This window comes from Epinephelus fuscoguttatus, linkage group LG21 (assembly GCF_011397635.1).
Source record: "Epinephelus fuscoguttatus linkage group LG21, E.fuscoguttatus.final_Chr_v1".
Classification (NCBI taxonomy): domain Eukaryota; kingdom Metazoa; phylum Chordata; class Actinopteri; order Perciformes; family Serranidae; genus Epinephelus; species Epinephelus fuscoguttatus.
Window position 1 is genome coordinate 24,275,657 of NC_064772.1, and position 15,958 is coordinate 24,291,614.

Sequence of the window (15,958 nt, forward strand, 5' to 3'; positions counted from 1 at the left end):
ATGTGTATGTGCATGTGGGTGTTTACTGTGTAAACACAAGAGAGACGGGGTAAACATCCTCAGGAGTCTATTGTCGCCATTGAAAAGTCAGAGCAGTGGCCTGTTTGAGAGATATCTCCAGGTCTGATTGAAGGCCCCGTCTTGTGTAAGTGGAGTCCCATGACAACAGCCCCGACCTTTATACATCATCAACAGTCAAGGCTTTTGTGTAGCCGGTGTGATCATCCCTGGAAAAGGTTCTGTTTCTATTCTCTGCCCATATCTTTCATTCCCAGGCTGAGGGGTCAGGCATCTTGTGTGTGTGAGAGAGAGATTTGTGCGCCTGCGAGTTTATGTGTGTGAGCAGTATAGCCATACCTGCGCTCGCGCCAAGTGCGTCTCGTGTGCCCAATAACGATACCTGCTCCTCCTGCCAAGTATTGCTCTGATGTGGCATCTGCTCTTTAACAGGTGGATGAGATGTGACCTTTTCATTTAAAGCCTCCCTCCTACTGGGACACAGTTCAGTGTACGCAGCATCGCTTTGACATCCTCTGGTTTCGTAGCATCAGGGAATCATTAGACTGAAGACAGCGAGGATGTGTACAAGCTGTGAAAAGGTCTCTGTGCAATCACGCCTGTTTTGATTTTTTTTTTCCATTGTCTCCAGAGGTGCACAGGAATTTGCATGCATGAAAACATATTAGCATTTTTAATACGCAAAAACAAAGACCAAGTTCATTGTATTTCTGTCTCATGCACACACTCAACACAAAGAAAACACACTCATACTCACACACAAACAATAATTCTGTCAATGAATCAAATAATTTAAAGAAACAATTAACTATAATTCAACTTTAATTGATTCGTCTGCTCAGTTAGTCTTTGAAGAATAAGACTATACTGTACAATACACCTTATTTACTTCCTTGGATAGTGAAGGCATTACCCACCCTCCTCTGCCTCTGATTGGCTAGTACTAGTTGCCTTCTCTGATTGGGCAAGAGGAGTGATACTGGTTAGGATTATGGTGAGAATGTGAGGGTAAGCCAACCAGAGGAAGAGTGGGGTGGGCCATGCCTTCGCCATCCTAGGGAAAAAACTCCTGTAGAGTACTTGGGCACAGTATTGCTAAATGCTAATGCTAGCATGCTAACATGTTCATAGTGACAATGCTAACATGCAGATGTTTAGCAGGTAAAATATTTACCATGTTCACCATTTTAGTTTAGCTTGTTAACATGCTAACATTTGCTTATTAGCACTAAAATACTAGTGGACAAATTCGAATTTGACCTGATGACGGCACGAGATGAACTATTAAAGGATCACCACAGTTATTACCATTCATCCCGCTGTGAACATGAACATATGCTCCAAATTTCACGACAATCTGATCACTAGCTGTTGAGGCATTTTACTCAAAATTAGAAATGTCTTCATCATGGTGGCGCTAGAGGAATTGTCAGGGGACCAGCAAAGCTATTTTGATTCATCCTCTGGGAGCCATGAATGTTTGCACAAAACTTTGACCTGCTGGGTGGCGCTACAATAAGAGTCAGGGGATCAACAGAGTCTTTAGGATTCATTCTCTGGGCCAGGCTTGTGCCAATTGACGATCAAATCATATATTGACAATACCAATATTAAGGCGATTTTAACTAACTTTCTGTCAGAACTAAGATGTTCTAATATAATGTCTACAATCTGCACCCGACTCTGCATTTAAAGATGTTTCAGGTGAAGCAGCATGTCTTCCCACTGAGCCCAATTTGCTGTCTCTTTTCCATGGATGTGACACTCCGCATCTCAGTTCTCCACATGTCTGCTCAAGAGTTGTTAACCTTACAGTTATGATTCAGATTGGGACATTAAAGATAAGGAAATAATGTAAAGTGGAACATGATGCTGTAATATTGTTGCACCAAGAGTTTTAAAAGGATGCTGTTGTATGATTAGAGGAGACATTTCTATTAGATTTTTTTAAATGTTTAAATATTTTACGTAAAATGAAAACGAAATATAAATCTCCTGCTCTGCATTCTGGTAATGAATATTTTTCACTTTTTTTTTTTTTGGCATTTCATAGATTAAATGATGAATTGTAAAAATAATTGCCGGACTAATTGATAAAAAAAATAATGGTTAGTTGCAGCCCTATTACAGGCCAGTGGCCATCGCCAAATTTGAGCAGTGCCAGGTGTGACGCACACAAAAAGCTTGCTAATAAATATCACAAATTATGATGTCATTGGTACCTTTTCCATTTTCTTTTTTTTTCAATTCTCTTTTTATTAGGATTTTACATGGTTCACATGTTCATTGACATAACATTTCACTATTCTCATCCATTCATCCGTAAATTACAGTTGAGTCTCCACAGTATGTCCAAGACTGTATAAATAATATAGAGATGAATGATTGGTCCTTCCACCATATTATAAGGCAATCTGTTAATACAATATAAGAACTAAACTTTGTAGAACAGGAACGCTGGGGTGCACCTTTTCCATTTTCATACATTCCCTGCCTGTCTCCCGACTCACTGCTCACTGCTCGCCAGGCAGCATCTCTCATGTAGGACAGTTTGTATTTTTCATGGCCCAATTTTGAAATATAGGCTGGTTAAACACAGCAATAATCACTGTGTCCTCCACACATGCTACTTTGCTATTGGTTAAGGCTGCGAGTTCACCAAAGTTAAACTCCACACAATGTTAAGATGCAATTTTGCCACCAGACGCAAATGTTTTACTCAACACTTTTCTTGCATTGAACGGGCATGAACGGCAGCCAGATATTCACCAATGTTAATTGTTTCTTCGATCTTGAGTGGCCACATTTAGAAGATATGAACATAGAAACAATTGAGCAACCTTACTCTGGGTACCATGAATATCAGTGCGAAAGTAGTTGATGAGATACTTTAGTCATGGCCAAAGTGGTGGATGGACCACCAAACTGACGCTCCCATCTTTTGAGCTACGTCACAAGCGTGGCTACAAAAATATACGTATATATGTAGCCTGTTTTGAAGGGGTTTTTTTGTCTGCTGTTCAGACATTTTTTAGACTGAATTATTATCATTTATATATTGATAGAATAAAATACACACCCTCAATATTATGAGGACAGTGAACCAATAAGAGTACTTCGACTCAGAGCTGAACCCAGCCATTCAGCGATGCAGTAATAGCAGGCTCTATGAATAGCAGGCTTTATTAAAATATCCAGACCTTCTTTTAAAATATAATGATTCCTCTCACAAGCGGGGAGAGGAAATGCTTTATTCTGCAGATTCCAAGGATATAAGCTAAAGATTACATAAGGTGGATTTAACATGCTTAATATTAAAACTCCTGCATACTCCACAGATAAGACCCGTGATATCATGAGTCTGTGTCTGTTACAGTGAAGGCCGGTGAGGCTGCAACAAACCCACTGGGAAAAGAGAAAAATGGATAATGTGCTGAAAGAAAAAGCCATCAGATCTCCTCTTTGACAGGAAACAGTTTACGCGGAAGGATACACATGACCTGATGCATAGCGCTAAAGCAGCAACAGTAAAAGCATTCAAGCTGATGCAAAGTGTTTATGGCAGCGAACAAGGTCCCCTGTACTGTAGTAAGTGATCAAATTACTGCCTGGTACGCGCCGCTCCATCATGTGCTGCTGGAAATCTGAAAACAAGCCCTTCCGTTCCCCTGACTGAAATCTTTTTAAGACTGTATTTGTGTTATAAACAGCCAGAATGGCAGACTGTGACGGCTGTGTGTAAGCACGTTATGTAAGTCTCATTATACAGTGCATGGCAAAAAAGATGCACTCGTATCGATCCAGTTCTAGTCACGTGACTCTCTGTCTTTGAATGTGGAGCGTACCCGGTGGATCCACGGGGAGGAGGGGGGGGTGAGGGGAGGGAGCCGGTGGGAGAGACAGAAAGAGGAGAAATGGATTGAAGTGAGCGAGGCCAGGGGATAAATGGTGATTGGATAAGATGGGGGATGCTGAGGAGGAGGTTTCTGAGGAGGCCGGAGTGGGCAGAAATGAACAGAAAGCAGAATTTAAAAAGGGCACAGAGGGGGCACACCCACCCCTCCCCCTCCCCACCCCTCCCCCTGTGTATTACTGTACAGAAGAGCCATCCCATCAGCCTCTGGAGTGGAGCTGATGACCTCATGCTTGTGATTAACCAATCAATAGAGAGCTAGTGCCATGAGGTGGAGTGGAGTTCTGTGACTATGACCCCCATTCACTGCTGTCGGCCTTATCTATGTAAAATGGACTTCTACACACACACACACACACACACACACACACACACACATTCAGTGCGCGCTTGTGTGTGTGTAAGAAAGCTGTGAACTGCGATAAGTGACTGTGCCATTGAACAGTTCACGGTGTCATGATGCTTCTCCCACAAAGCCTTTCTGTTACAGATCAGCAGTTTAGGTATCCTGGGTGGCCCGGTGGTGGTGTGTCAGTATATCCACTGTGTAATCCACTGTAATGGCCTTTGTTACACCTAAACTCACTGTGTTATCTCACAACAGCAGAAGTGTGTGTGTGTGTGTGTGTGTGTGTGTGTGTGTGTGCGGTGTTAAAATGACCGCACAACGTTAGTTTAAATGTCTGCATAGCTTATTCCGAGGTGAAGTTGATTAAGCACGCTGCCTCTACAACGCAAAGAATGATAAAAATGCTAAAACAAACACAGTGTAAGCCGGTCCGTGCGCCCAGGCCAAGGGTGTGTGTCCATTTGATAGCAGTGTTTGCTCTGCAGGCTCTAGTGAAAGGTTAACCAACACCTAATATGCCGGTCCTCTGCAGCAGGAAAGATATTTATATGGTGCTTATTTTTTCTTCACAGCAATCAGCAAAAAGTTGAGACTAATGATATTCAGGAGTGTTTAGTGTTTGCCATCATCACTTTTTTGCCTCTGCCAGCAAGGCTGTTTTTGGCCCTGTTTAGCTTGTCCTTATGCCACACACACATATATGAATAGATTTACTTTGAATTTGCAAGCAGGACAGACAGGGAGTTGGTTAAGAAATGGGATGGATTTTGGTGGATAACTGGTTGTAGGTTGATAGATGTGCAGGAGATGACGTTACTTAAAACTGAAGAAGCTTAGTGTCTTAGGGCATGAATTCAGGCTCGAGCTGCATCGATTAGTTGATTAATTGATTAGTCAGTGGGGGAAAAAATGAATCACCAGCTAGTTTGATAATCAGTTAATCATTTCAGTCACTTTTCAAGCAAACATGTTGAACATTTGGTGGTTCTAGTTTCTTAAATGTCAGAATTTGCTGCTTTTTTATTTGTGATAGTAAATGACGTATGATGCGGTAAAGGTATGATAGTCTTTGGGTTTTGGACTTTTAATGAGCATTTTCCACTTTTTTGACAAAACAATTAATCAATTAATCCTGAAAATAATCTGCAGATTAATTGATAATCGAAATAATCGTTAGTTGCGGTCCTAATACAGGCCAGTAGCTATCGCCAAATTTGAGCAGTGCCAGGTGTGACGTGCACGGAAAGCTTGTTGTTTGATTAGACAAGACATTACTATGACATTGATTTTTTTTTTAATGTTTAATAAAATGAAAGCAAAATATAAATCCCCTGGCAATTTGATCGCCAAAAGACGATTGGAAATTGCTCTTTGCTCTGAGATTTTTTTTATTTTCATTTTTTACTTTTTTTTTGGCATTTCATAAACTAAACTATTAATCGATTAATCGTGAAAATAATCCGCAGATTAATTGATATTGAAAATAATCAATAGTTGTTGCCCTAATACAGGCCAGTAGCCATCGCCAAATTTGAGCAGTACCAGGTGAGACGCTCACAGAAAGCTTGCTAATAAATATCACGAATCATGATGTCATTGGTCCCTTTTCCATTTTCATAACCCAACATAGGAAGCCAGCAACTGTACATGTTAGTAGTAAAACATTAGGTGCACATGTGTGGGTGTATCCATGTCGTCTGTCTCTCTCTCTCACACACACCTCCAATCACTCACAGGCACACAGACTATCTATATGCTTTCACCTAATCAGAACTCACCTCTCTCCATACAGGAACACCTCACACACACACACACACACACACACACAAGACAAACACATACAGTGCGAGTGCATGCCATGCGGTGTGCGCTACTCTGCTAGTGTGTCAGCAGTGAGTACTGACTAAATAAGGCAAGGCATCAGTTGGCTTATCAGCACCAGCCAGGAATATATACCCGTCCCACCACTGATATAGCATCCCGCCATCTCACTCACACTATCATCTCTCCTAAATGTCTGTTTGTGTGTGTGTGTGTGTGTGTGTGTGTGTGTGTGTGTGTGTGTGTGTGTGCGTGAATAGGAGGGAAAGATTTAAAGAGAATGGGAGAAACTGTGCATTTGGATGTGAAAGTTGAGATGAGGTTGCCATCATTTGGCAAGAGAACAAAGCAAGTGTATGCGGTGTGTGCGGTGTGTTTGTGTTTGTGTGTGTGTGTGTGTGTGTGTGTGTGTGTGTGTGTGGTGCATTTGTATCCAGGGGTGTTTGTTTATCACCTGCTGTGTGATGACCTCAGTCACTCACCACCTGCCCTTTTTGGAGAGAGTTATAGATCAGCCTGTGTTTCAACATGCAAACAAAATAATCCCAAACCACAGTACATCATGTAAGATTCCATCCTGGCTGTCCTCGACGGGGATGACTTCTTCTTGCTCCAAATAGGGGCAGAGGTGCAGTTGGGTTAAATGTTTCTGTGTCTGTGCATGTGTGTGTATGACATCCGTGCCGGTGCCACCTCTTGTTATGAAGTGGCGCCGCACACCTTTCAAAAGTATGTCAAGTTTGTCCCTTTTATGAAGTGACAAAATGTACAGTAGCAATAAGGCACGAAGCGTACAGTAACTGTAACTGTGGGCCGCCCATCTGAATCACGAGTCAGAGTAAAGCAAGCCACATCATACAGTATATTTATCCCTGGACTTGTCTCATATTTATGGCGATGCAATGGTGTGAGGTAACACAACAGTTATTGCTGACAGAATCAAATGGTCACACACCAATACACACACACACACACACACACACACACACAAGAAATAGCCGGCCTCACATTATCTGTATCAGTACCTTTAATGACCAGCGTCACTGCCAGCTTGTACATACGAAAGAGCTATAAATAATGTAGCTGATGCAATGGCGCATGCACCGCGACTTAGTCAAACATTTTTCAAACAACCCACAGTGAAATCAAATTACAGAGTGTAGTGTAATCTTATTCTTAACTTATCATTTAGGAAAGTTAGAGTTAGCAGCTTGAAAGATGTCAGTGGATGGAGCCATGGATGCAGTTTAAAGGGTGGCGTTTGGCATTTTTCAGCCTGGAACCATTTTTTCTCATGTTGTTGTGTGTGAGTGACTAATGGGAGCGGCAGTTTTTGAAACTGGTTCAGTATTGAGCGAGAGCGCTGCAGCTGACAGCAGGGAAACTGGTTGCAATGTAACCACCTGGGGCAATTGTGCGCTATCAATTTACGTCCACTAAAAGTGCTTGTTTTTGCCACTGACAGGCTCAGATTATTATTTCAAGTGTCTGACAACATCATGGAATGATGTTTTGTTTAAGCAGAAACAGCCCCGACATCTCCAACCACCAGACTCCATTCAGAAAAAACAGTAATTTTATCATTGTTAAACACACTTCATTCAAAGTCAACAGAAACAAAATTAAACTCACAAAAACTGTCTTGGTTCATCTTTCCACTGTCCAACAATCACCAACTCTGCTTTTGTTGAAATTAACCCTTTTTTCACCCAGTTAGATGTGAAAATATGCTGGCTCCATACAGGCTAAAATTACTCATTATTTGAATGGAGTCTGGTGTGTTTGATGATAGCGATTCTTGGGTTGTTTCTGGTTAAACAAAAGGCTCTTACTTGTTCACAAAAATGTCTTCCTCTGTAAGGATCCTTTCAATAATGCTGTCAGACACTTCACATAACAATCTGAGACTGTCAGTGGCAAAAACAAACACTTTTAGTGGACGTAAATTGAAGGTGCATAATTCCTCCGAGCAGTTACATTACGCCTTTTTCTGGACCAATTTCAAAAATTGTTCTTCCCGTAAATGACTTAGACACAAAAACATTGGAAATAAGGGTCCGGGTTGAAAAAGCTACCCTTATGTAGCTATATAAGGAAAAGCTGATGTTACCTTAAGCTATTACGGCTGCGTAATAGAGATATTTTCACATTAATATACAGTCTTTTATGATTTGAAACAATAACAAAATAACCAATATTATGTTCAAGGTAATGAATGTTGTTTCACTGTTGTGCAGTATGGCAAATTCTTAATATGCCTAAAACAAAAAACTATATTAACTTAGTTTCTTGAATTTTAGCCTTACTTACAACATGAACATGGCTGTTGGGATGATAACGTTTAATCAATCGATCAATCATTTATCAGTGACGTGATCCTATCAGCTTCTTTCACTTTTGCACTGTAGCTTAGTCCGTTTTGCGTCCTCTTACGTTGTTGGCAGCTGCTTTGTGATTGGTTCTGGTAACCCATGGTTTCTGGTTGTCAAATGATTTAACTGTCCACACAATCCGGCCTCAACAAGACTGCCGTATGGTTGCGTCTCCCGAACACGGCACTACTGGCGGTCTTTTTGGTCTGTCCCAAACTGTGGAAGCAGCCATTACATTCATTGTTCCCACATTGACGTTAGCATTTAGCTTACAGCAGCACTGTGCCAAAGTACAGCCTCACAGAGCCAACAGCATGACTGCAGACTACACTAGTCTTGTCATTTCATTATTGCACAGCCCTGCCTGTAATCATTCAAGACTCAAAACACAAAGAAGATTTAAAACAAGAGATGATACCAGATGTTTACCAGACAGAGGAGAGCAGATATGTGCCCACCAAGAAGCTCACTGCAGTCTAATAAAGGTTAATTCCTCATTGAAGGGACAAAACACTACATCACTTAGAATATATGACTAAAGCAGGGAGTCTGGTGTCTGCTGCTCCTGATACACAATATGATGCCGTGCTATATCCCAGTAAATAGGACTGATGTAGAGAGAAGAAAATCAAGCGTTTTCAGAGTGAAAGTAAGAAGCTGTTTTTCTCTCTGTTCCTTTCTTAATATTTCTCCTCCCTGGTGGGAGACAGTCAGAGGGCGAGAGGAGAGAATTTTGGCAGAAATCAATCCTCGGCCTGCAGGTCCAGCAGCAAGAGTTTACACCGAAAGAAAAGGTTTGATAAGGGAAAGAGTGTGCGAGGAATCTACAGTTTAGGCTGGGATAGGCTACATTTCGTGACTGACATTGTACAGTATGGAAGCTTGGGGGAGCAGAGGAGAATGTGGGTGGAGCGCTAGCAGTGGTGATAGGATTGGGTTTCACCAACATGCCTTTTACACTGGCTGTGGCTTGTAATCGCTCTGAGAATGGCACATATTTCTGTAGCTTCTCAAGAAAGAGTGGGATGAGTCAGGCAGGCAGGCGGGCAGGCGGGCAGAGGGGGGAGTCATGTGGAGTCCAAGGCTGCTATAAAGAGGTTAACCCATGTAGTGGTTCACCTGCAACCATTAAAAATTTAAAAGTACTTCTTGTACTTGTACAGATGGTTTACCCACTCCTCCATTTCCCTTTATAATCTTTCCTTTTCCTACAAGACTGTACTCCCTCCATTTATTAACAGCGCATGTGGTTGTGTCTGCTTGTCTCTGTGTTAATTGTGTATGTAACAGCGGTTAATGAGAGTCAGCGGAGTGAGCGAGATGTTGTATTAGACACACTGTGATCTGAGATGTACAGAAATAATGAGTGCAGGCAAATGGTGTTTCTGTTCAGTAAGCTTGATCTCCAGGGATTTCCTTCTGTGTGTGTGTGTGTGTGTGTGTGTGTGTGTGTGTGTGTGTGTGTCCATGTGTACGCCCCGTCCTCCTGAGATTTCCTGATGACGTGACAAGATATGCAAAAATCCCAAATGTCACTGTGCAACTGTGTCTGACTCTGCGCACCTGTTCAAGAGCTGTTTACATTATTTAACACTGGCACAAATATCAGTTCTCAAACACGTGTGCAACATGTTAGGATCAATGGTTTCTGTTGATGAGGTAGATCCAGATAAAAGTCATTGATTTACGAGTCCATAACAATTACATTATAATGAGTTGTGGGCTTTGTTAAAGGTGCTGCAGCTCGATATCAGGAAGAGATCCTTAATAAGTGTCAGTTCAGTGTATGTTATGTGCTGGGCCTGCTCCAGAGGCGCCATCACTGAGAGCGAAAAACCTGTTCACTCCTCAAAATAGCGTCCGCAGCATGTAGACTGTGACAGTTTCTTTAAATAGATATGCACTGGAGAGGCATGTTTATGTTATTTCATTTTATATATATTCTTATTTTGTGTCCATATATGGCATATATTATACATGTGGGTGGTTGATATTTTGGCTGCCCATTCATATCATTTAGAGCCATTAGTCGACTAGTCACCCACATGTTTATGATATTAATTTAATTATTAAATGGTATATTTTGGGCGGAGCAACACAATGGTTTGAGTTGAAGGTGTGAGAAAGAATAGTATCAGTAACATTGTTAACACTGTGCTACATTACAGAGAAATACAAAACCGTACTAATGAACCTTCATTAATATAGGCCTATATTTTATCTACAAGTGCACGTCACACACTGAGCGAGCCGCCTGTTAATGACGCTGTGGGCTAATGGGCATGTAGCTACTTCCATGTTTCAGATGATACGTCATGTTTGTAGTCGACCAATGAAGATGAGTTTACATATCACCTTGGGTTCGTCCTTCACCTTCTCAAAATGATCCCACACTTTGGATTTCCTGCCCGACATGTTATTAACTAGCCTGTGGAATAACCGCAGGTACCAGCCCTGGAAATTAACCTGACTCCTGTCTGACTGCTGAGCATGGCCACTTCCTGTGTCTGTCCTTTCACATTAAATTCCCACATGGTCCAGTCATATAGGGTTTGATTTATTTTGACAAGGTGCTACTCCCAATAGAGTTTCCCTTTTTTGTTTTTTGTTTTCGGCGACTTAGCGACCAATGACATCTTGCCAACTAATGACCTCTCTGGTCGACTAACGTTTGGTCGACTATTAGGGGCCAGCCCATCACCATTGTAATTTGGGCTGCAAGTATCAGTCTATTTTATTATTGATTAATCTGTCCATTATTTCCTCAATTGGTTGTTTGATCTGTAACATGTCATAAACGTCCATTACAATTACAATTTCCAACTTTTCAAGTGGCTTAAAACTATTCCAGTAATAACGTTTTTGCAGATGTATTTTTTGCCGAATGACAGACTTGATTTATAGTTGCAACACTAATCGGTTTCTGTTTGAAAGTGTGTGTGTAGATAAAATGAAAAATGTTTTTTATGCAGAAAATAAAACAAAAAAATCAACATTACCCATCACATTGAGGACAAACCCAAAAATAAAATGCTGCCATAAATCACCTTTAGATGCACAATATTGTCAGCAATAGCCATTTAAACAGCTACATAAGTGTGACTGGAATAGCAAAATCTGTAGACACATTTCTGTTATCTCCCAGAGTATATTCTCATATTATCCAACCCTTTTAATATCCACAGTCAACAGACAAGAAATACCACCCGAAATGTCTTTTAAATGCACAAATAAAGACCGGCAGCAACAACAGATTCAGCCGTAATAGTTGCCATCTGCTTATGTGAGGCATAAAGTCAGTCTGTCATTTCCGCCTGTGTTGCCTAAAGCAACTCTTAAAATCCGTTCGTTATTTATTTTATTTTTTTTCTACCTGCTTCCGCAGCCGTGTGTCTTTAACCTCTGGATACTAATGTGCCCCGCTAAATCTGTTCAGCCACTCTGATTGGCTAGCTAGGCCGCTTTCGCTCCAGATGTTCACGGATTGGATTATGGAATTATCACTTCTCTTGTTGATTCAGAGTATTGCTTTTCCACACTGGGTCCCTCCATGAAGCATGCAACCGCTCTTGAAGGCACATGCGTGGAGGATACTGTATGTGTGGACGTGCGTGTTTGTGATGCGTTTGTACAAGTCGGTATGTTTTGCTGCAACAAAACACTGGATTTTATTCTTGTAATGATGCTTGACTTGACCCATATATAGTTAGCAGTTGCAGTCTGTGATAGTGAGATATTATTATATTAAAAAAATGTCATAATAGTTGACTTTTTATGTCACTATCAGTCACATGTCTTCCATTAAGCTCATGATATGGCCATAAAGATAGATAGTACAAAGATTGCATCACAGTTTTTTCAGCTGTGGGTAGATGTAACCTAACGCTAATGCTCCTTTTGGCTTTGCACTGAAGAGGAAATTGATGGTTGTGTGTGTATGATTGTGTGAGTGCGTGTGTGTGCAGACAGTGGGGTGAATGGTGGCAGGAGATTGGAGAAGCGAGCACAGACCATAATTAAAACTATTCCTTAAGCTCAAGTGGTTGCCAGGCAATGTGACCTTTACTCGCACAGGTTCAGCTTCGGATGTTGAGCCTCGTAGTTAAATGAGACACACCACCGAGGGGCTGTTTGTGTGTGTGTGTGTGTGTGTGTGCGCCTGTGTGTACTTGTGTTCAGCCAGATTGTAAACCTTTTGCAGCGTGCTCACTTTGCCTTAGCACACTTGAATGTATCACATTTTAAAAGATTTTTTTTTTTTTTGTTTGTGTGTGTTTTGTGTGTGTGCATTTACAAGATTATACCCATACAGTAGGCTGTAGTGTGGGTTTGTTCATTTGCAAATTCATTAATACAGGCCAGATGCCTGGTTGGACAGCTTGCTCAAGTGTCTCTGGTGGTTGCCATGGTTACTGCCTCACCGCCGTCATCATCGTGTCAGCCATTTGTTGATTTTCTTTATGAAGTAGTGGAGTGAAGAGGCGTTGTGAGTTTAACGTTGTGTTTATTCATCCTTTAAGGCTCGAACAGCGCGTCTGGTTCCATTAGGAGATTTACAAAAGATTTATGGACTGTTATTACAGATACAGCACCACCAAGTCACCTCAGTGTGTCCTTTATTCACACCGATTCCCAGTGGGTCTCATTATAACACGTCTCACTAATGGTCCTTTTCAACTTCTCATGCAGATTTGATGTGTGTGTGTGTGTGTGTGTGTGTGTGTGTGTGTGTGTGTGTGTGTGTGCGTGCATTAGAGTGTCATTTGCATCAGAGGCAGCTCATTTTTCTTAGGTGCAGGTCAAAAGCTTTTGCATGTATTCATGTTTGCATGTGTATGTTGTAGGTGGGGAAAGTTTGCATAGTCGTATGACAACATGTCTTGATTTGCATCAGCGAAGCCCTGTGTGTGTGTGTGTGTGTGTGTGTGTGTGTGTGTGTGTGTGTGTGTGTGTGTGTGTGTGTGTGTGTGTGTCTTTGGGTGCAGTGTGTGTGCAAGTGTGAGGCAGTGTAGCCCCTGGTTAAGTTACTTAAATGTTTGACTCCTTGACTCCTCGGGTAACAACAGATTGTGAGTGTGAAAACGGACAGATGCTGCCTGACAGCAGCACACATAATGGAGATCAGATCCCAAGGTTCATAAATGAGTGATGTCTTTTTTAAATTCAGTGTTTTCCTCCATTTAATTTCAGAGCGGAAACAATTAGTCAGTGCATCAATCAGTCAGTCGACAGAATATGAACCACACTTTTGATTATCAATACACTGTTTCCAGGCAAGCAAAACCTCTAATATTTCCATGTGTTGTCATTTTGTCTTTAGGCTCCGGGAAATTTTATAGCAATGCACCAATCCGACTTTTCCCTCCCGACACCAAATCATAATCATTTATGATAAGTAACACAGGGTCAGGGAATGCTGTGGTGTTAAGACTGAGTCAGCACTTCACCGTGACTCAACAAATGTAGCTGGGGCGCTCAGTTTTATAATGATATTAACAAAGAGACTGTAATTGATGTGGTTTAATTGGCCATCTACTGGATTTGCTGAATGAGGATTTGGCAACTGTAATATTTCATAGATGGAGCCATTAAGTGATAAATTACAGAAATAATTGATGGTGAAAATAATAGTTGCAACCCTGCTATCAATCCACTATGAACATTATTCCATGACTGACACTGCCGTTAATTATTTGAACTGCTGATTTCTTATATTAGTTACATTTTAATCCATTGTGTATAAGAAAGATCTAGAGGCACACAAGGTGAACTCAGTCCTGGTGCTTTAAGATGCAGTTCTCCAACACTGTAATGAGGTGTCCTTTATTTTTCCACTTTTAATAACAGGTCGGACCAAGGTTTCATTTATTTCCAAGTGTTTTTCTTGTTGGTGAATTTAAAAATGAGCTTTGTTTGGATAATATTAAGGCTTAAAAAGCACTTCTGGGGTTGTGTTGGCTTGATTTACTGGTGTCTCAGTTAGAGCTGTACCCGAATATTCAACTATTCAGATATTTGTTTATTGAGTAGGTATTTGGTTTTCAATTATAGATATTTATTTTATTTTTTTTGCATATTGTACAGCAGTGGTTCCCAACTGGTGGGTCGCAGTTCAAAAGTGGGTCATGGGTCCATTCTGAATCAACACACTTTATTTTTAAGTACAGTGAATATCCAGCAAAGAGCTTTTATTTTGAAGGGCCGTTTCCTGCTATAGAGTGAGTGGCTACTGAACAGCCACTTGACAGAGACAGCAAACTAGCTCAACGACATGGCCAAATATAAGTATGATGCTGATTTAACTGCGTGGACCTTGAACTAATGACTAAGGAGAAATCTGGACCCTGTGGCTGGACCAGTGGGGGACCACTGTTGTATAGGATGGTGTATGCGAGTGCTGAGAAATGACAATAAACAAATAATATAATATAAATCTTATAAATATCAATCTAAAACGTTAAATTTGTTGGACCTAGCGTGCTGTTTCTGCGCTTCTGCACTTCTGTTTCCAAGCACTTTATCAAGCATTGGTTCAGATTCGTAGCCTATCATTATGAGCATTCAGGCAGCTCTATGATTTATCCATGATAAGAAAAATTGTCACAAGCCATTAATATGTCACAAAGAGTGTGTGATATTGAATCTCATTCAGTGTAAGCCCTCGGAATTGCAAACACACATAAAAAAACACCAAACCTTTTTTTTAATTAACAGATAAACAAATAACAGTACGAAGAATAAATATTGCTGAAAATCTGGAGCCCAAAAATGGTACAGTCTTGGTTTTAATAGTTGCCGTTTCCACCTCAGGATTCAGGTAAACAAAGATTATAGTGAGAGTAAAATCAAATCCAAGCTTCACAACATCACAGATACTACATCCCTTTTCTTCCGCGGTGTATGGTTTGACCACCATCGACCCCCTCCCCCTTTGTGTCATTAGCTGTATCAGCTGTGGCCATGTTTCACCAGCAGTGTTGACACAAAGCGCACAGAGCTGAGGTCTGAATCCTTGCCACTGCCCTTCACCAAAATCAGAGGGATCATCTCGGCAAGGGATTCTGTGTCACTCTCTCAACGCGCCAGTGAGGACTTGTATCAGCAGTCAGAGGAGAGCACATCAGACCTTCAAACATAACAGAGCTCTAAACATGTACCACACAAACACGTGCACAGTATTTATTATAATACAGTCGTGTCTCAGAAGCACCTATACACATTCACACACTGAAACCCTGATTCAGCAGAGGCATACATACACACATACCTGTAACCGTGTGTTTTTGGATGGAGGCCAGGTGAAGTCTCAGTGGAGGGTTCAGTGCGAAGCTCCTGAGTAGAGAACACCAGTGGGAGATTAGGCCTGTTTGTAATCCACAGCCAAAAATGTCAGTAGAGTTTGGGGATTTTTTTTTTCTGTTTAATCAAAACGAGTCATTCTTCTTCCCAGAAATAAAGTCTGGTCGGGAGCTGAATTTCAATCTG

The 15,958-nt window shown here is 41.2% G+C and overlaps 1 protein-coding gene across 1 annotated transcript in view; it reads left to right on the forward strand.

Annotated features, from left to right (window-relative positions):
• The window catches only part of jph1a (junctophilin 1a), a 44,841-nt gene that overhangs the window by 5,886 nt on the left and 22,997 nt on the right, over positions 1-15,958 (forward strand). The window lies entirely within an intron of this gene.